The sequence below is a fragment of the Arachis hypogaea genome, chromosome 11 (genome assembly GCF_003086295.3).
Source record: "Arachis hypogaea cultivar Tifrunner chromosome 11, arahy.Tifrunner.gnm2.J5K5, whole genome shotgun sequence".
Taxonomy (NCBI): Eukaryota; Viridiplantae; Streptophyta; class Magnoliopsida; order Fabales; family Fabaceae; genus Arachis; species Arachis hypogaea.
The window spans coordinates 69,004,186-69,027,009 of record NC_092046.1 but is presented as its reverse complement, the minus strand read 5'-3'; the positions used below and the strand labels follow the sequence as shown (position 1 = coordinate 69,027,009).

Sequence of the window (22,824 nt, the reverse complement as noted above, 5' to 3'; positions counted from 1 at the left end):
ACGGTTGGTTCAATCATGGGAAACATGAAAATCTACTCAATTAGCTTGCTTGTAGCTCAAGAAAGTGCATAATTCTAATGAAAACAAGAGAAAAAGACTAGCTAAAATAGGCTAGGATGACTTGTCATCATTGGTCAGTACCTGAATTCCGGAGGTAATTTCTCTTCCTTAACACCAATAAAATACGATATTCAATTATTTTTATTAGGATAGGATAGACTACATAGAAATAGGTAGTTGCATGCATGTTCTATTTGGCTGAAAAATTAATAAGTTTCTTTTTAAGACCCTATTTTTGAAAAAAAAATATCACTAATTTAAATCAAAATTTTTGTGTTAAAATTGTTAGAAGTTGTATTTAGAACATAGTTTAAAAAGCTAAGAACACACAACCTGTGAGATTTGAGCCTAATGACATGGTTACATTATTTAACCATAAATATTATTCTTGTGTGTTTACTTCTCTATGATTGTAATCTTTATTTTGTTCCATCCTATATGTCCAATGTTTAATGTGTTATATGCATGCATATGATTGAGGCCATTATTTTATTAACTCACTTACCCCAAATAGCCTATCCTTCCATTTACCTTTGTTAGCCACTTTGAGCCTTTTAAATCCCAATTGTTTCTATATTTTACTACATTACTAGCCTTAAGCGAAAAAACAATTAAATATCCCAATTGAATCTTTGGTTAGCTTAAGATAAAAATTGTGTGTCAGTTGAGTATAGGAAGATTGTGGGAACATGGGTTAATAAGGGAATGTGTCATGATAAAATAAAGGAAATTTGGGTACCTACTCATGTGAAATTAGAAAAATTGAAAATCCATGTGCATTGATAATGTTATGTTTATTTTTATGCTAAAAAAAAAAAAATATATATATATATATATAATCCAAAAATACTCAAGTAATTAAGTAATTAAATAAGGGGACAAAATTACCCCAATGCTAAGTTAAGTTAATGAAAAGATCAATGCATATGTGATAAAAATTAAAGGAAAAGTTGATGCATTAGTATATAATGCAAAAGTGAGAATTTTGGGTAGCTAGGCATAAACTTAAAGTATATAGAATGTGTATATAGGAAAGAGCTTATGTTAATCAAGGATTCAATTTATAGCTCACTTAGCCATATATATACCCTCACCTTTACCTTGGCCCCATTACAACCTTGAAAAGACCTCATGATGTTTGCATTGGTACATTAAATATTTGTTGATTGATTAGGTGAAGAACAAGGTTTAGAAAGCATGATTAGAGAGAGTAGAGTGATTACCCTATATACTAGAGAGACTAGAGTACATATACACCACCAGTGAGGGTTCAATGCTTAATTCTATGTTCCTTGCTTTCATGAGCTGTCTTCTTACAAGTTTACTTGTCTTTACTGTATAGTTTGAATTAGTGGGCTTTGAGTTATTTTTTTCTTGAAGAACTTATTTATTTTAACCAAGTAGACAGAATCATATAGTTGCATTCATATACATAGGTTGCATTGCATTGCATGAGTCTTACTTTTCCCTACTCATTTATTTTATCTCCTTAAGCTAAGCATGAGGACATGCTAATGTTTAAGTGTGGGGAGGTTGATAAACCACTATTTTATGGTTTATTTTGTGTTTAATTGAGTGGTTTCATCAAGTCTTCACCCACTTATTCATACTAATTGCATGATTTTATAACTCCTTCCTAGTATTGTTTTATGATTGAAAACTTGCTTCCTAAAGATCTTTAATTAGTATATTTTAATTCTCCTTTATACCATTCGATGCCGTGATCCGTGTGTTAAGTGTTTCAGGCTTCATAGGGCAGGAATGGCTTAGAGAATGAAGAGGAAGCTTGCAAAAATGGAAGGAACACAAGAAACTAAGGAGATGACCAGCGAACACCGATGCGCGCATATGGATCACGCGAGCGCGCGGAATGGAGAAAATTGCAGCGACGCGTGCGCGTGCCTGACGCGTACGCGTGGATTGGAGTCTTCACGAATGACGTGAATGCGTGACAAGGAAAATCGCTGAATGACGCGAACGCCTGGATGACGCGTACGCGTGACCTGCGCGATCTACAGAATTAACAGAAAATGCTGGGGGCAATTTCGGGCCACGTTTTGACCTAGTTATCGGCCCAGAAACACAGAACAAAGCTAGGGAACAAGCAGAGACTCAACACACACACATAGATGGAGATACACATTCATTCATATTAGGATTACTTTTAGTTTTAGATCTGAATCTAGAGAGAGAATTACTCTTCCTCTAGTTTCTCTTTACATTCCTAGTTATTGCTTTTGCTTTTGGATACTGAAGAGTCATTACCTCCGTTGAAGACATTATTCTAGTTCGTTTTCTTACTTACTCTTTTATTTATTCCATATTCTTAATTCTTGTTTAAAGTGGAAATTGGATTATTTTCATGGATTATTAGTGAAAAGGATTATTTTATTTTTAATTAAATTATTATGTCTTCTTCTTATATTTTTCTGAGTATTATATTCATGTCAATGGAGTAGAATTCCCAAACTTGACATGGGAATTGATTAAGAGGAGACACTTGGCTAGTTCTGTATTTACTAACGCTAGACCTTCCTAAGGGAGAGGACTAGGATTTGTTAATAAGGATTAGCTCAATCACTTGACTTTCCTTTATTTAGTAAGGGTTAACTAAGTGAAAACAACAACCTTTTTGATACTACACTTAAGAGATCCCAACAAGGATAGGACTTCCAATTAATCATTCCCCCAGTCAAGGCTTTTTATTAGAATATTAATAATCATTCTTAGTTTTATTGCTTTAATTTATAATTATTTAATTGCTCATTATCCAAACTCAAACTCTCTTGAAAACTCCTGATTAATAAGTTAGCACCCTTTCGTGCAACTCGTTGGGAGACGACCTGTGACTCATACTCCCAGTATTATTATTTCTAAATTTTATGACAACTTTTCTAAATTGACAAGGCGGATCTTAGCTGGTTATGAACTATACTCTCAACGCATTCTCTATATTGATTTCTTAATTAGCCGACTTCTGCCCTCACGTAAATGTCTCTCTTTATTACTTACTTTCTTTAGTTGTTACCTTTATTTCCTTGCCATTTATTTTCTTGCCCTTTCATCAATCAAACCCCCCATGTTCCTTCATAGCCAATAATTGATCACTTCATTGTAATTTCTTGTGAGACAGCTCGAGGTTTAAATACTTCGGTTAATTTTCATTGGGGTTTCTACTTGTGACAACCAATTATTAAAATTTGATTTGAGGATCGAATATCGGTTTGGGCTATGCTCACAACGAAATTATTTTGTTAAATTCCGAACCGGTATAAATTCTCACTTATCAAATTTTTGGCGCCGTTGCTGCGGAATTGCAATGGTGTTATATTATTGGGTATTGTATATATGTTGATATTGTGAATATGCTTCTTTGTTAGTTTTTTCTTGCTATAGGAGTTAGTTTTTATTAGTTCTTATTAGTATTTATTTTTATTTTCTCTTGTCACTATGAATTCTCACCCATTTGGATATGAGTTTAGTTCAAACTATGTTGTAGGAAATGGAAACTTCAATGAGGATGTGCATCAAGGATTTTGGAATCAAAGGTGAGAGGAGCCTCAAGCATTTGATTAACCTTCATGGCCACACCCTCCACCAATGTACTATGAGCAAGAACCACTCCAAGATGCATACCAATCTAATGTGTGTGGTGACCCTCATTGTCGTTGTCAACCACAATCACCATATGCTTATGAATCCCCTCCGCAACATTGTCAACCATCATACTCACAAGCCTCATACCACCATTCACCTCCACATGATCCTAACCCATATCCACCATAACAACCACCATATGAACCATACCTAGAGCCGTCACCATTCCAACATCAATACTCCCAAGAACCACAATTTCCATATACACTACCTCAAGACTTTTATCAAGATGAACTACCTTCCAACTACCATATCTTTTCCTCAAACAATGAACCCTCTCTTCCACCACCACCTTCATTGGACGAATTTCTCCAACCCCTAATGCAAGAGCAACAAGAGCTTATAGCTAGGTGTCAAAGGCAAGAAGAAGAGCAAAAGATGCTAGGAAAATTCGTGGCTAGCTTCACCGAAGTGATAAACCACATGGTATAATTGTGCTCAAATATCCAAGAGACTCCCATTGTTGAATGTGGAGGATTAATTGAGGAGCACAATGAGAAGGAGAATTTGGAGCTTCAAGGAGAAGAAGATAAGTTAAGGCAAGAAATGCAACAAGAGGAGGAAGTAGAGATAATTGAACCAAAAGAAGTGGTTAAAGATTTAAGAGATGTTGAGAGCAAAGAGGAATCTTAAGTTGAAGAGCCTTCTTCCATGGAGTTTGAAAGTGATGTCAAGGAGGATAGTACACAACCTCCAAGGCATATCGAGAGTGAAGAAATGGAAGAAATGGCACAAGCCCCAAGTTTCCCTATCTATGATGATTCCGCATCAACATATGATCCTTTTGAACTTGATAGATCCTTCCCCATTGAGCATGGAATTGATGATGAGGTAGATTTCACTCAACCTCCTATTTATGACTTGAGTGATGGGGAAGAGCTTGAAGAGATTGGTGAAGAAGAATGTGAACTTGAGGAAGCTTGGCAAGAGGTAGAGCTTGAAGAACCTTGCCCAGTGGTGGAAGACCCTAGAAGAGGATGGACGGGAGTGGAATACACTTTGTCAAAATTATTGGAAACTTGTCCACCTAAGTTACCATCTAATCCTTCATTTGAGTGGGTAAAACTTCTCACTATTAGCTTTATTATCCCACTTGAATTTGGTTTGCTTGAGACGGATGGCCAACTTATGGCGCTTTGTGGAATCAAGCGTAAGAGAAGAATGTTTAGTGGTTGGCGTTATAAATCTAGGCTCATTATGTTTGAAGCTTCAAGGAGTATATGCAAAGGTTGGGCTAGTGCTCAATTAGATGGGTCTAGGAGGATAGTTCGGTACCTTAGTGAGAATTCAACTTGCTTACCACCCGAAGAAAATCACCATGATCAACTTGAAGACAGGTGTGAAAATAAAATATGGGATCCCGGATCATACAAAGAGAATCAATTTTGGGAGCTCATGCTTTGTGATGAACTCCATCAAAGTTTGGAGCTATTAATCTTGAATGATGGAGCTTATTGGAAGTCCAAGCATTGGTGGATGTTCAAGGATGAATTCAAGCACATGCCACCTTGATGAAGAGCTCCCCATAAGTCCAACTTAAGGACAATAAACAAAAGTTCTATGTGGGAGACACCCCATCATGGTAAAATATTTTCATTTTTCTCTTTGTAAATATTAGTAAAATAGGTTTTATTTCATGTTTAGTTTAGTTTGTTGAGTTTAATTGGAAGTCTAGTATGTTAAATAAGGTTTTATGGTGTTTTGGTAGCTGTTTGGAGGTTTGGAATGCTTGGTTTGGTGCAAGAAGTTGGAATAATTTTGAAAAACAAAACACCAGACTACGCGTACGCGTCACCCATGCGTAGCGTGACCCCCAAGTCATGCGGCCGCGTCGCTGATTCTTCGTGCTTGGCATGCGTCCGCGTCGCCCATGCGATCGCGTGGATGCCAGTTTCTTCACAGACTCCGTTTTATGCTTTCCTTCCATTTTTGTATGTTTTCTTTCCATCCTTTAAGTCATTCCTGCCTTAGAAGATCTGAAACTACTCAACACACTAATCACGGCATCGAATGGAAATAAAGGTAATTAAAATAATTAATTTTAAAGCATAGGAAAACATGTTTTTCACATACATCATATAATAAGGAAGGAAAAGTAAAACCATGCAATTAATATGGATAAGTGGGTGAAGGATTGAATAAATCACTCAGATTAAGCACAAAATATATCATAAAATATGGGTTTATCAACCTCCCCACACTTAAACAATAGCATGTCCTCATGCTAAGTCCAAGAGTATTGTTAGGTAAAAGTGGTGGAATGTCATGCAATGCAATCTAATCTAAATGCAACTACCTAGATGAATGATGCATCATGCAATTCTAGTTTTTATTCACTTGTATATAAAGCTTGCATGTAGTTGAATTAGTTCACATTCTCAAGGAGTCATATATATATATATATATATATATATAGCCAAACCTTAGATAATGATGAAGCACTTTTATAGTTGAGATGGGAGAGAAAAACATTTTATAAATTTGCAAGACAATTAATAATTTAAACAGAGATATATGTTAATGAGCTATTGAACCCTCACTGGATTTTGTGTTTACTCTCTAATCACTCAGTGTTTATTGGGTTAATCACTCTATTCTTCTTTCTATTTTTACTTTCTATAATTTTGTTCTTCATCTAACCAATCAACAATTATAGAATATAGACATACCAAAAATTATGAGGTCTTTAGTAAAGATTGTAATGGGGCCAAGGTAAAGGTAAGGGTATATGTATAGGGCTAAGTGAGCTAATAAGTGAATCCTTAATTAGTCTAAGATCTCACCTAACACATACTTTCTAAAGCAAAGCTTCTTTACCTATTTTCCCATATTTTCCCACTTTTGATGTTACATGCTCATGTTTCAATGTTTATTATTTTTATCCCATGTGCATTGCTTTATTTCTCAATTGGGGAATTCTTTTTTGTCCCCTTTATTTAAATACTGAAATTTTTTTTTAATGCGCATGGTAATTCAGTTAATTTGATTTCACATGAGCATGCTTCCCAAAACTCTTTATTTTGAATTATTTTATTCTTTTCAACTTTTTCTACCTTTTGTTTTTATCATCCATGTTCCCAATAGGTTTTTCCACATTTAAACCATACATACTTCCTATCCTAAGCTAACCAAGGATTCAACTTGGGATTTTTATTTTGTTTTTCTGCTTAAGGCTAGTAATGTGGTTTATAGAAAAAAAAGGGATTTAAAGGCTCAAGGGGGCTAACATGGGTGATGTAAAAGGTGAGCTATTTTGGGATAAGTGAGCTAAAATCAAATAATGGCGTCAATCACTCTCTTGGTATGTATTTCTATTCTATAATTGGACATATAGATTAAAACAAAGTAAAGAACATCAGAATAAAAAAGAAGGGTGGAACACACAGGAATAAAATATTATGGTTTGAATGTAACCATACAATTAAGCTCAAAACTCACAGGCTGTGTGTTCTCTAGCTCAAAAATCATTTATCACTTATGTATGTCATGCAGGTTTAGTTAAAAATTCCCATTATTCACAATGTAAAACTTATATTGAATGGCTTTAAAGTTCTAGTGTTTCTCCTTGATGAAATGTTGTTAACTAACTAACATGTAATGCTATATATACAAGGTGTGTGGATTGTTTCTATTGTGTTCAAGTTCCTAGTTTACTTCCTTTTTATATTTTTAATTTAAACTAAGCTATCTTATGCTAAAAAGGGTAAACTATACTAATTAATCCACAATTTCTATAACAAATAAGTTAGAATTGCAACTAAACTAAATGGTTAAAATATGAACTAAAGTGCAATATAGAATAAATACATAAAAATAGTAATATATATATAAGTATTGGGAAAATAAAAATAAAAATAAAGAGAAAAATACAGAAAAGTAGCAAAATAAATAAAAAGAGTATGTAGTGGTTCACCAAAAAAAAGAACGCCAGAGATGGCGACCTCCCCACACTTAAAATGTAGCATTGTCCCCGATGCTCACCCAAGCAGGGTGTGAAGGGGTGTCATCACTGGAAGGGCAGGTAGCTGGGGTCTTTGTGGTAGTGGTCTGAGGATCAGCCTGCTGCAGAGGAGGTGTTGACTGGATAGAGATCTCGGGGTCTACAGCCTGAATCTGAGGCGGAGCCTCCTGATGTGATACTGCCTGCTGGGTGCCTGCCTGCTCTGCCTCGCTCTGTGGATGGGTCTCTGCCTCGTGATCATCCGCCTCCTCCTCAGATGCCTCGGATGGTGTGTCAGGCTCGGAGGGGATGTCGCCAGAGTGTATCATCAGCTTCAGGTGCTCATAGCGTCGCTTGTTGTGATGCTCCATCTGGTCAAGCTGTCAAAACAGGCGGTGCACTAGGTGATAGATGGGCTCTGGGGCAGGTGGAGGTGCAGTGGTGGTGGCAGGGGTAGCTGTGGAAGAAGAGGGGCCGGCAGATGGTGTGGCTGTGTCAACAGTAGCAGTGAGGAATGGAGGTCTGTAGCCCAAAGCTAGAAAGCTCCTGCTGTAAGGGATAATCTTCTTGCATTCTGCAGAAGGTGGCTTTTCATCATCATCCTCCCAAGGCACGTCAGCTCGACGGCCTAGCTGTGTAACCAGATAAGGAAAGGGAAGAGTGCCACGGACGTGGACCCTGGCCATATAGTACCGGATAAAGCGTGGTAGGTACAGGTCCTTACCCTCCATCACACACTATAGGAGGGTGATCATAGCGGCTGGTATCTCAGTCTCGTGAGTACTCGGCATAATAAAGTTACTAAGTATCTGATGCCAAAGCCGAGCCTCATCATTCAGGTAAATCCGCTTGATTCCCTTTGGCATGGTGGTGTTCTGACCCATAATCCAAGGAACGGTCGGGTCAAGGGCTATCCGGGCCTTTACTGCATCCTAATCAAATCGCATGAAGCGCATATCCTCCTCATCTTTCTGATAACCATCCAGCTGATCAGTTTTAGGCAGAAGCTTCAGAACTTCTTCAATGGCCTCTTCAGTGGCTAGAATCTGCTTTCCTCTAAGGTTCACTGCATCTAGAGAGGTTTTGAAGTAATTGCAATAGAATTCCCTAACCCAAGATGCATTGACCTCAGTCAGGTTTCTCTCCAGGAAGAACCAGCCTCTTTGTTTGATTTGCTCAAAGGTGTATTGCTGGAGTTCTTCTGGAATCTTCAGAGTCCTCTCCAGGTATAGGTTCCTGGAGGTTGCAAACACCAGATACCTCAGCTCACAGTATCGATTTGCAAACATTACTGGATCAGTAGCAGGGATTAGCTGGTCGGCCTTCTCTTGCAGGGTAAAATTTTTCTCCCGTAAGGAGGCATCATGCATGAGATCTATGATAGACATAAAGGCTTCTCTTCTTTTCCGTTTGCCAGTTGTTGCCTTTTCTTTCCCTTTTCTGTGGGATATAATAAAAACAGGAAAACAAGGATGCAATTAACAAAAGAAGCACATAGTGGCAAAGGAGCAGGAGAGTAATGAATATGAGCTAAGTAAATGTGCATTAAGGATTGAATAGGAGTTAAAAGTTCGAAAAGAAGAAATCACAATCCAAAATGTAATTGAATTCATGTTAAATAGAAAAATTAACCTCATGCCATGGTTAGAATGTTAAAAGAAAGTGAAAGAAAATCAGAAGAGAAGTTTTGAAAGGTTAGGTTGGTTAGAATTGAAAAAGAGTTAGGAAGTTAACATTAGTGAGTTGGTAAAAAAGTGGGTTAAAGTAAGTGGCATAATGGAAATATTCCAAGTGACAAGTATTCACAGTTAGAAGCTATAAGTAACTCATATCTAAATAAGGAAAACATGTTGATGATGATTCAAATAGATATAGAAATAGCAAAAATTGGAATCAAACATCAAAAATGCAAATTATGAACTAGGAAATCAAAGAGAATAAGAAAGCTTGCCCTGGCATTCATGAATTATTTTAGTTAGATCTAAGGAAAGCACAGTTGAAAATGCCAAAATCAAGACATGAATGGAAACATTTTACAGAAATTTGGGCAGCATTCCGGCTAAAATTGGATTGTCCCGGAAAATAAACAGCAATCAAATAGTTCATATGAATCAAAATTAAAGCTGCAATTACATATAAGGAATATAAACATGAAAATTCAGTGTACAGAGCAGCAAGAAACAAGGAAGTACAGCATATGAACATTACAATCATCACAGCAACAACAGAATAAAACAAGAAACACGAACAGCGCAATTAAACAGACCTAAATCCACTAACCACATCCTAGGCTACCTGACAACCTAAAATCCACTACAACATGCATATCTAACTAGCCTAACGATGAACATAAACAGAAAAATATGAATGAACTACAAAGGATAGAAGGGTGGCGTTCGTCGGAACCTGGTAGGCGTAAGAGAGAGAGTGGGGCAGAGAGGTGGCTGGGAATGACGGCGGTGGCGTCCGGCGCGGCGGTGGTGGGTGCTATTCAGAGGAAGGGAGGGAAAGGGGGGTTGTAATGGGGGTAGGGGGAAGAAGAGGGGAAGGGGGGAAAGGGTGGGTGGCGCTGGGCAGTGGTGACGGCGGCGCGGGGGTGGTGGTCGCGGAGAGGCAGTGGCGGAGGGGGAAGAAGGAAGAAGAAGAAAGGAGGGGGAAAGAGGAAGGGGGTGGGTGGCGGCGGGGTCTGGGTGGTCGGCGGCGTCTGGCGGTGATGGTGGTTGGGTGGTGGTTGGTGGCTGGAGAAGAAGAGAGGAAGTGGAGAGGTTTGGGGAGGAGGGGGCGCGACTGATAGGGTTCGCGTGACTGGGGGGTTATAAATTTGAATCCACGCGATCGCGTGGGGCACGCAGTCGCGTGGTTGGGGCGAAAAGGTGGTTGACGCAATCGCGTGGGGCACGTGATCGCATGGAATGGGAAAAGAGTGAATGACGCGATCCCGTCGATGGAAATTGTGCTAAACGCACGAATCCAGCGTCGTTTCAGCGCAACTCTCTGTCTCCTTTGGGGTGTTGTACAATCCTATGCGACGCGATCGCATCACTCACACTGTCGCGTGGGATGTGTGTTGTGCAAGTGACGCGATCGCGTGAGTGACGCGATCGCGTGGGTCATTTGTGCAAAACGCACAATGGCCGCACGATTCCAGCCTAACTTTCTGGACGTTGGATCTTTACGCCGATCTCCAGGTCATGCGGCCGCGTGAATGACGCGGTCGCGTGGGTAGTGGTTTTCGCAATTTGACGCGATCGCATGAGGGATGCGGTCGTGTCGCACAGCCTTTTTTTTTTAAACTGTATGCAGAATGCAATGATTAATATGAATGAGATGCAAAGCTTCCAGGTTCAATATAATAAAATAAAATAAAACTTGAAAAAAATAAAACTAAATAAAAAAATATTGAAAAAGGAACGATCATACCATGGTGGGTTGTCTCCCACCTAGCACTTTTAGTTAAAGTCCTTAAGTTGGATATTGGATGAGCTTCTTGTCATGGAGGCTTATGCTTAAATTCATCCAGAAATCTCCACCAATGCTGGGAATGCCAATAGCCTCCGGGGTCCCAAACTAGGCATGTGAAGCTTCTGAGCAGCTTCAAACAGATTGTCAGGCTCCCAGGGTGATGAATGTCAGCACAGATTCCAGGATCCCAAACTTTGCTTTTGAATCCGCCTTCGTCTTGATCTATACTTTTCCATCCGGGTGGTTTAGAGATTAGATTCTCACCAGGATAACCAAATGTTTTCCGAGATCCATCTGATTGATCATGATGCCAATCCGTGCACTTTAAGTTGAAGCGTGGAACCTTATTGAACCTTGTGCACCAGCTCTGAGTACGAGCCATTTCCCTTTTACTCTTAAAGCCGCAGAGAGCTCTAAGCTGGCCATCTGTTTCAAGAAAACCATATTCAAGTGGCAAAACACAGTTAAAGGTTAAGGATTGTACCCACTTGAAACTTGTATTGGGTGGTAATGGCTTTGGAATAGGTAGTTCCAGTGATTCTGTGAGTTCTACTCCCTTGTGCTCTTCTGTGAAATTCTCCACTTCTTTGCAAGATTCTTCAAATATATCCATGTCCTGATCAAAGCCATCTGTGTCTTCCTCATCACTTAAGTCATTGACTGGAGGTTGAGAGAAATCTACCTCCGTATCATCTTCGTATTCACTTGGGGAAGATTCTTCGACCTCAGAGAATTCACTTGCGGATGCAAGTTCATTACTAGGAGAACTTGACTTGTGACTATCATCATCAAGGAAATCTGCTTCTTGGGTTATTCTGTCTAGTTCTTCATGAAAGACTTGCTCTGGGCATTGCGCACAATCCTCCTTAGCATCAATTGTAACATCCTTGACAGAATGCTCCACAACTTTGGATTCTCATGGAGGTTCAGCATCTCCTAAGTCTTCAACCAACTCTTCTTCTTCAATAATGACAGCTTCCTCTACTTGTTCCAGTACGAAACCATGCTCTGTCTTGTCTACTGGAGTTTCTAGTATCTCCTTCATGCTACGCTCTTCATTAGATCTTCCACATGGGGCTGTGGGATGTCCTTGAATGTTCGAACATCTAGAAGATAATTAACTTACTGCTTGCTCCAGTTGATGAAGGGTTGTTTGAAGTCGATTTACTGTTTCCTTGAGGCGAACCTCTGATTCTCGGGGTGATAGATTTGGATATAGCACAGGCGGAAGTGGTGGTGTTTGGGAGTGATTGGATTAGAACTGGGGTAAATGAGGATCATACGGTGGTGAATGGTGAAAAGGAGCTAGTGTGTGTGGTGCTTTGGGGTTATGATGAGAGGATGGTCTATAAGTACAGGGTGGGGCTTGTTGGTAATTACAAGGTTGTCCACCATGTCTATTTGCTTGGTATGCATTGTAGAATAGTCTTTGTCCATGATATCCTGGAGGGTGTTGTTGCCTAAAGGGTTGATCAGATCCTCTTGGCTCCATCCATCTTTGATTGCTCTAACCTTGATGCATGTTCCTGTTATAACTTCCATTCCTTTCAATAACATTAGAACCAAACTCAAAGCGACAGGGGTGAGAATTCATAGTAGCTAAAAGAAATAAAGAGGGGAAAGTAAAAGCAAATAAACAAGTAAAAGAAAAATATTTACAATAAGCAATATTAAGGCACACGATTGCAGTTTCCCGGCAACGGCGCCATTATGACGTTAGGATTTTATGGTGGTAAAGAATTTCATAAAAACAGTCACGTTGTAGATATAGTCTCTAAACCAACAGAAATCCCTTCGTACAAACGTTTTGGTTGTCACAAGTAACAAACCCCTAAATAAATTGATAACCGAAGTATTCAAACCTCGGGTCGTCTTCTCAAGGAACTGCAGGGAAGTATGTTCTTATTATTGGTTATGGAGATTGTAAATTGGGGTTTTGAGAATGAGGAGGGAATGATTTAATTAGCAAATAAAGTAAATGACGAACAAGCAATTTAAATGGCAAGTAAAATAAACAAATGACTGTAAATACTTTTGGCAAGGTATGAGAAATTAGAGGTCCTATCCTAGTTACCCTTATCAATGATGATGAGAATTGACTCTTAATTCCATTTTGTTAACCTTTACTAAGATAAAGGAAGGTCAAGGGATTAATTGGTTGATCTTCGAATCCTATTTATTTCCTAAGGAAAGATTGGGATTATTGAAGTTCAATTCAATTAACAAAGATAACAATTACCATTCATGTTTGAGTTTGATAACTCCTGAATTACTGATTTCTTAACCAAGACCAAAAGGGAGGAAAGTAAATCTACTGGAATAAAAATGTCTTCAGATGGGAATAACAACAATGTAAATAAGAGAAAGCAATATTAAACTGAAATACCTCAAATAACATTAATTCAAAAGAGTAATCTGTAACATGAATGTAGCATAAGCCAAATAGGCAACATAACTAATATAAGCATTAAAGTATCTGAAAGTAAGAGATAAATATAAAGTAAAAGAACATTGAACATGGGATCGAGAGTCACTCCTAAAACTAAGAGAAATCCTAAATCCTAATCCTAAAAGAGAAGAGAGAGGAGAGAACCTCTCTCTAAACTAAATCTAAATCATGAAAACTAAACTAAAGTCGTCTCTCCCTGAATGGATGCATTCCCCCACTTCATAACCTCTGGTCTATGCCTTCTGGACTTGGATTTGGGCCAAAAAGGGCTTCAGAATTCGCTGGGAGCATTTTCTGCAATTTCTGGTGCGTGGCCTCTGTCACGCGTCCGCGTGGGTCACGCGGTCACGTCATTCGGAGTTTTCCTTATCATGCGGTCGCGTCAGTCATACGGCCGCGTCATATTTGTTCTGCTTAAGGCGCGCGGTCGCGTCAGTCATGCGGCCGCGTCGCTGCTTCTTCGCGCTTGGCATGCGTCCGCATCGCCCATGCGATTGTGTAGATGCCAGTTTCTTCACAGACTCCGTTTTATGCTTTCCTTCCATTTTTGTATGTTTCCTTTCCATCCTTTAAGTCATTCCTGCCTTAGAAGATCTGAAACTACTCAACACACTAATCACGACATCGAATGGAAATAAAGGTAATTAAAATAATTAATTTTAAAGCATAGGAAAACATGTTTTTCACATACATCATATAATAAGGAAGGAAAAGTAAAACCATGCAATTAATATGGATAAGTGGGTGAAGGATTGAATAAATCACTCAGATTAAGCACAAAATATATCATAAAATATGGGTTTATCAGAGCTTCCCAACCTCTTCTCCGAACCATGATGACTTGCATCATCTACCCTTTTTTCTTGCATAAAAAGGACCATAAAAGGGCATAATCTCATTAAATCATTGCAATTCGTGCATCAATTGATAAACATTACAATACATTGCTTTGAAATTAGTTTGTGCTGAATTTCAGGAGAAAAAGACATCAAAAAGGGGGAGAAAACAACAAAAGAAGCTGGGCGTGTGAAACGGGCATGCCACTTGGAGCAAACGCCACAAAATCACATGGACGTGGCACGCCAAGAGCTGGGCGTGGCACGCCAGTACAACCTTCCAGAGAGCCACAATGAAGGCCACCAAAGGGGCGTGGCACACCAGGCTAGGCGTGGCATGCCAAACTGACCACTTAATTCATGGGCGTGCCACTTAATGTCGAAGGCGTGGCATGCCAGCTTTAAAATCACTTGGGCGTGGCACTTGAGGAACCAGGCATGGCACGCCAAAGCTAAGAAGGACACAAATGAATGGGCGTGCCACTTGAGAAGCTTGGCGTGGCACGCTGGTACAAAATTCCAGAGAGGAAGTTGAAGGTTAAAAAGGCTGGGCGTGCCACTTGAGCATCTGGGCATGGCACGCCAACGTACAAAGAAGGCCAAAGCAAAGACTAAGCATGCCACTTGGTGTCGAAGGTGTGGCACGCCAGCTCAAGATCCTTACCTGGGCGTGCCACTTGAATGCTAGGCATGGCACGCCAACTACTGGAACCAAGGAAAATGATGGGCGTGGCGCGCTAGTTATACTTTCCAGAGAGGGAGAAATAAGGCCAACCATATGGGCGTGCCACTTGGCATTGAAGGCGTGGCACGCCAGCTATAAAAATCAACTGGGCGTGCCACTTGAGTCCCAGGCGTGGCACGCCACCATCACCAATCACCCAAGAGATGACCTGGGCATGCCACTTGAGTTCTGGGCGTGGCACGCCAAGCAGAGGAACCAAGCACATGAAGGGCGGGGCACGCCAAACCCTGGGCGTGCCACGTTAGTTCAACTTTCCAGAGAGAGAGACCAAGCACAAAGCATGGGCGTGGCATGCCAAACCTTGAGCGTGCCACGCTAGTTCAAATTTCCAGAAGCCAACAATGAGAGGAAAAAGCCTGGGCGTGCCACTTGGGCTCGAAGGCGTGGCACGCCAGTCTAACCAAGGCTTTAAAAAGGCCTGGGCGTGCCACTTGGGCTCGAAGGCGTGGCGCGCCAGGCTACCCAAGGCCTAAAAGAACCCTGGGCGTGCCACTTCGTGTCGAAGGCGTGGCACGCCAGGGTTGTCAGTGAAGGGAGGCGTGCAACTTGAGGAATGGGCGTGGCATGCCAAGGCAGAACCAGAGCTAGGCGTGGCACGCCACTGAAGCGCCAATCACACGCCAGTTGTGAGATCACATTTTATGAGTTTCTTTTCCCTCTAAAATGTAATTTTACTTTCACTTTTGTATTTTTCTTTATTTTCTATTACTAGGAGTAGTATATATACCCCTTGGAAGTACTGGAAAAGGGGTTAAGCAGTTGAGCTATTAGTTGAAGGATAGTTAGATTCACTTTTTCCACTTTTTTTACCTTTTCTTGAGCTTTGAGTAGCTAAATTTCCTCTCAATTACTTGATGGATTAATGATAGTGAATTTCTTCTTCTCTTCATCTTCTCTTTGATTTGCTAGAAAGAATTTCGTTCTTCATGCTAGTGTTCAATCACCTTGGAAAAGGGGTTGAATGCAAAATAGGTTTCATGGGAACCTTGGAAAAGGAAACATGAAACCATGCTAGAAACCCCTTCTCACACTTGAGTAGGATCTGGGTTTTGGTGTTTGGATATGGTGACATAAAATCCTCCCTCTACTTGGACCTATGATGATGTGTGGTATAATCAGGGACCAAGCATATCTCTCTTCATGAGCAATTAGACAAAGGAATTGGCTATTGATCAAGATCTGAGAGATTGAGTCACCAAGGGATTGGGGCTCAATCAATCATGATTGCCAAGAGGTCAATGAGTTGCATGATTGAGGAGGATATGAGCTGGAATTAATCCAAAGAGACAACATCTCCTGATCTCAATGAATTCCCTCATTCTTATCTTCCATTCTCTTTATAGTTTTCTTTACGTTCTGCAATCCCCCATTCCCATTTATTATTGAGTCATTTAAGTTTCTGCTCTTTAATTTTATTGCCATTTACAATTCTGCTATTTACTGCTTTCTTTTACTTTTGAGTTATTTATATTTCTGCACATTTACAATTCTGTAATCACAATCTATTCTGCTTAGCTTGACTAATTCACCAATTGATTAAAGTTGCTCAAATCTACTAATCTCTGTGGATATGATCCCACTCCACTGTGGGTTATTACTTGACGATAATTTTAGTGCGCTTGCCAAAAGAACGGATTCACAAATTTTATAATGGGGTGTGAATTCGGATCATCAAGTTTTATGGTGCCGTTGCCAGGGATTGGTTTGAATTTGACAATGATTAAATTGATTGAGGAGCTAGATTAAGCAATTTTATTACCTTGTTATTTTCTTTTTAGTTTTTTACTCTTCCGTCTACTCTATTTTCTTTAGTTTTACTTTGATTATTTTAGCTATTCACTGTCCATATTTCCATTCTTCTAACTGTTTGATTAATTGCATCAACCAAGCTAACCACTAATCTTACTATAGTGATTCTTTCACTTGTCCTCTACTTGCTTTTTTGTTGAATGTATGACAGGTAGAAGGGAAGAAACTTCATCTTCATTTGATAGTGAAATTGAGAGGACCTCCCTTAGATTAAGGAGGGAAGCAAGAGGCAAAGGCATAGTTGGAGAGGAACTAGTGCAGGAAGATCTGAGAACCACCATGGATGACGAAGTACAGGATAATGTTGGAGGAGATGCTGGAAATCATGTTGGGCAAGAGAGGAGAGTCTTAGGCTCCTACATCAACCCAAATCGAGGAAACTGTGGCAGCAGCATCCTCAAACCAACAATCCATGCTAACAACTTTGAGTTGAAACGTCAACTCATCACACTTGTTCAAAATAATTGTTCATATGGAAGAGGAGCCCAGGAGGACCCAAATCAACATCTCAGTACATTCTTGAGGATTTGTGACACTGTAAAGTCCAATGGTGTACATCCTGACACCTACAAGCTACTTTTGTTCCCTTTCTCACTCAGAGATAAGGCAGTAAAGTGGTTGGAAGTATTCCCCAAGGAGAGTCTAACCACATGGGATGATGTTGTAAATAAATTTCTAGCAAGATTTTACCCTCCGCAGAGAGTCAACAGGCTAAGAGCTGAGGTGCAAACTTTCAGACAACAAGATGGTGAAACACTTTATGAAGCCTGGGAGAGGTTCAAGGATTTGACAAGGAAATGCCCACCTAATATGTTCAATGAGTGGGTGTAACTACACATCTTCTATGAAGGGCTGTCATACGAGTCAAAGCAAGCAGTAGATCATTCTTCTGGAGGCTCACTCAACAAGAAGAAAACCATTGAAGAAGCCATAGATGTCATAGAGACTGTAGCGAAGAATGAGCACTTTTATGCTTCAGAAAGAACTCAAAAGAGAGGAGTGATGGAACTCAAATTGATCACTGCACAACTAGCAGCCTTGACCAAGAAGATGGAGAGTAATCAAGTCTGAGCCATTCAAGCCCAAACCCCCCAACAAGAAGGAGATGCACCAGAAGTTGACTGTGAACAAGCTAATTATGTGAACAATTCTAGACCCTCATATGACCCAAACTCCAAGACATACAATACAGGTTGGAAGAACCACCCAAATTTTGGGTGGGAGAACCAAAAAAACCACAATCCAGATCATACAAAGCCATACCAAGCCAATCAATACCAAAATCACTCACCCAACCATCAACCAAACAATAACAGACCCTACCACAATGCACAAAACACATCATATCATTCCACTCAACCAATGCACAACAACCACCATCAAGACACATCAACCTCAACAATACAACCATGTGAGATCAAGAGCAACTTTGAGAGAGTAGAAGCTGCAATAGCACAACTATCATCACAGTTGACAGGAGCTATTTCCACTCTTTTGGAGAGACAAACACAAGCTGACAAGAGGATAGATGCCAACCAAGAAGAGTACAGGTCAAATCTGAAGAATCAAGGCGCAGCCATTTCAAAATTGGTAGCACAAGTAGGGATTCTGTCCAAGCAAATTCCTATGTCTACACATACATTTTCCAGTGATACCATGGCTAACCCAAGAGGGGAATGCAAGGCCATCACACTTAGAAGCGGAAAGGTGGTGGAAGAAGCAAACTCAAGCCAGAGCAACCAACAAAAAGAAGCTGCAGAAAAGCCTGAAAACAAGAATGAAGAGGAGACCCCTACCCCATCATCACCAAAGCCAATCTTGAAGCCTTATGTGCCAAAAGCACCATATCCACAAAGGCTGAGGAAAGATGGGAAGGATGGCTAGTTCTTTAGATCTTTGGAGATCTTCAAGAAGCTCCAAATTAACATACCATTTGCTGAGGCATTGGAGCAAATGCCACTCTATGCCAAATTTCTGAAGGAGCTCATGACAAGAAAGAGGAACTGGGGAGAAAAAGAGACCATAGTGTTAACTGAGGAGTGTAGTGCCATAATACAAAGGAAGCTACCCCAGAAAATGAAGGACCCAGGGAGTTTCCAAATCCTCTGCATCATAGGGGATATAAACATTGAGAAGGCCTTGTGTGACATCAATCTCATGTCCCTAACCATGATGAAGAGGATGAAGATTGAGAAAGCCAAGCCAACAAGAATGGCACTCCAATTAGCTGACAGAACCTTCAAGTTCCCACATGGGGTAGTGGAAGACTTGCTGGTGAAAGAGGGAGAATTCATTTTCCCAGCTGACTTTGTTGTGTTGGATATGGAAGAAGAGGCTAACACATCAATCATTCTAGGAAGGCCATTCCTAGCTACTGCTAGAGCCATCATTTATCTACAAAAAGGGGAATTAGTCTTAAGATTACATGAAGAGAAGATGGTCTTCAATGTCTTCAAGGCAATGAGTTACCCCAAGGAATCCATAGGAGAATGCATGATGGTGGACATCATAGAATAAATAGTTCAAGGAGTCTTTGAAGAAGAACAATGTGAAGGAGCTATTGAGCTAGAGTAGCAAGCATCAAGTGGAGAACAACCACAAGGAACCATGGAGAATTCAATCACGTTGAACCCCAAAGACAGTAAAGAAGTAGACGCACTAAAACTCGAGTTGAAGACCTTACCACCAAGCTTGAAATATGCATATCTGGGCAACAACAACACATACCCGGTGATCATCAATTCAAGTTTGAGTGAGGAGCAAGAGGAAGAACTTATCCAAGTGCTGAAACAGCACAAGGACGCCATAGGCTATACACTTGCAGACTTAAAAGGAATCAGCCCTTCAATGTGCATGCACAAGATACTACTTGAAGAAGGTGCTAAACCCTCAAGGCAGCAGCAAAGAAGGCTGAATCCAACCATGAATGAAGTGGTCCAAAAAGAAGTATTAAAGTTGTGGCAAGCAGGGGTGATCTACCCCATCTCAGACAGTCCTTGGGTAAGCCCGGTGTAAGTAGTCCCAAAGAAAGGAGGGTCACTGTTGTACCAAATGAGAAGAATGAGCTGATACCCACAAGAACCGTGACCGGGTGGTGCATGTGCATTGATTATAGGAAGCTTAATGAGGCCACCAGGAAGGATCACTTCCCCTTACCTTTCATGGATCAAATGCTTAAGAGATTAGCTGGACATGAGTATTACTGCTTCTTGGACGGCTATTCGGGCTACAACCAAATTGTTGTAGACCCCAAGGACCAGGAAAAAACTTCATTTACTTGTCCATATGGAATTTTTGCTTATAGGAGAATGCCCTTTGGATTGTGCAATGCACCTGCAACATTCCAAAGGTGCATGCTCTCCATATTTTCAGACATGATTGAAAGATTCATTGAGGTGTTTATGGATGATTTTCTGTATTTGGTAACTCATATTTTGATTGCTTACACCACTTAGCCTTGGTGCTAAAGAGATGCCAAGAGACCAACCTCGTTTTGAACTGGGAGAAATGCCATTTCATGGTTACAGAGGGGGTGGTCCTTGGTCATAAGATCTCCAAAAGGGGCATAGAGGTGGACAAGGCTAAGGTGGAGGTGATTGAAAAGTTACCCCACCTTGCAATGTCAAGGCAATTAGAAGTTTTCTAGGACATGCTGGCTTCTACAGGAGATTCATTAGAGACTTTTCCAAGGTTGCCAAACCTTTGAGCAACCTACTAGTCTTTAATGTATCTTTTATTTTTTATGATTAATGCATGATAGCTTTTAAGGAACTTAAAAACAAACTCTCCTCTGCGCCTATCATAGCACCACCATGCTGGGATTTACCTTTTGAGCTGATGTGTGATGCATCAGATTTTGCTGTGGGTGCCGTTTTAGGACAGAGGAGGGATAAATTGGTACATGTCATTTATTATGCTAGCAAGGTTCTTAATGAGAATCAAAGGAACTATACCACTATAGAAAAAGAATTACTCCCCATTGTCTTTGCTTTTGATAAATTTAGATCATATCTTATTGGTTCTAAAGTAATTATATTCACTGATCATGCAGCACTCAAATACTTGCTCACCAAACATGATTCCAAGCCCAGACTAATAAGATGGATTCTGCTGCTCCAAGAGTTTGACATTGAAATTAAAGATAGGAGTGGAGCAGAGAACAAAGTGGCTGACCACCTCTCAAGAATGCCACAAGAAGAAGATGGGGCACACCAAGTTGCAGTAAATGAAAGCTTCCCTGATGAGTACTTGATGATGATACAAGAGGCCCCTTGGTTTGCTGACATAGCCAACTTCAAGGCTATTGGGGAGCTACCAACTAACATCAACAAGCATATGAGGAAAAAGCTGGTCAAGGACCCTAAACACTACATTTGGGATGAACCCTATTTGTTCAAAAAGTGTGCTGATGGAATCTTGAGAAGGTGTATTTCCCATGAGGAAGGGCAAGAAGTGCCTTGGCAGTGTCATGGATCTACATATGGAGGCAATTTTAGTGGGGATAGAACTGCAGCCAAGGTGCTACAATGTGGATTTTACAGGCCAACCATCTTCAAAGATGCAAAAGAATTGGTGACAAGATGTGATGAATTCCAAAGGGCTGGCAATTTACCCAAGAGAAATGAGATGCCACAGAGGTTCATAATAGAGTTAGAATTATTTGATGTGTGGGAAATTGATTTTATGGGACCCTTCCTATCCTCATACTCAAACAGTTATATATTGGTGGATGTAGATTATGTATCAAAGTGGGTTGAAGCCATAGCCACTCCAACAAATGATAACAAAGTTGTAATGAACTTTTTGAGAAAGAACATCTTCAATAGATTTGGGGTGCCTAGAGCACTCCTTTCCAAGCGTGGAGTTAAGCACAAGGTGGCAACCCCATATCACCCACAGACCAACGGGCAAGTAGAAATTTCAAACAGAGAGCTTCAAAGAATTCTTGAAAAAACTGTTGGAAGCTGATGAGAGAACTTTTGCGTGGTCTAGAAATTGCGGATAAATCCTCGTTGCAAGTATAGTTTCTAAACCTTCAAAAGTCCTTTCATACAAATGTTTTGGTTGTCACAAGTAACAAACCCCTTAAAATTGATAACCGAGTATTTAAACCTCGGGTCGTCTTCTCAAGGAATTGCAGGGAGGTATGTTCTTATTATTGGTTATGAGTTTGTAAATTGGGAAAATTTGGAGTTTGGGCAATGGGCACAGGTATATTTTCAAAGCAATAAAAATAAATAAATAACTGTAAAGCAAACTTTTGGCAAGGTATGAGAAATTGGAAGTCCAGACTTAGTTATTCTTATCAACAATAATGAAAGTTGAATCTTAATTCCACTTAGTCAACCTTTACTAAAGTAAAGAAAAGTCAAGGGACTAATTAGTTTGATCTTCGAATCCTATTTATTTCCTAAGAAAAGGTTGGAATTATTAAAGCTCAGTTCAATTAGCAAAGATAACAGTTATCAATTATGCTGTTGAGTTGGATAACTTCTGAGTTACTGATTTCTTAACCAAAACCAAAAGGGGAAAAGTAAATCTACTGGAATAAAAATGTCTTCAGATGGGAAGCAGTAATCATGTAAATAAAAGAAAGCAATCATGAATTGAAATACCTCAAATAAAATTAATTAAGAAAATTATATGTAACATGGAAGAGTTCATAAATTAAATAAAAATAAAGAACCTGGGATTGAGAGTCACTCCTAAAACTAAGAGAAGTCCTAAATCCTAAGAGAGAGAGGGGAGAACCTCTCTCAAAATTAATCTAAATCATGAGAAGTGAATTATGAGAGCCTCCTTATGAATAGATGCATTCCTCCACTTTATAGTCTCTAATTTGTATTTTCTGGGCCGAGAACTGGGT

The 22,824-nt window shown here is 39.9% G+C and overlaps 1 non-coding gene across 1 annotated transcript; it reads right to left on the bottom strand.

The window, feature by feature from the left end:
* Positions 1 to 17,666: 17,666 nt before the first annotated feature.
* Positions 17,667 to 17,773, bottom strand: LOC112724799 (small nucleolar RNA R71). Its single transcript, XR_003163944.1, has one exon. It is a non-coding gene; the product is annotated as a small nucleolar RNA R71 (small nucleolar RNA).
* Positions 17,774 to 22,824: the final 5,051 nt, after the last annotated feature.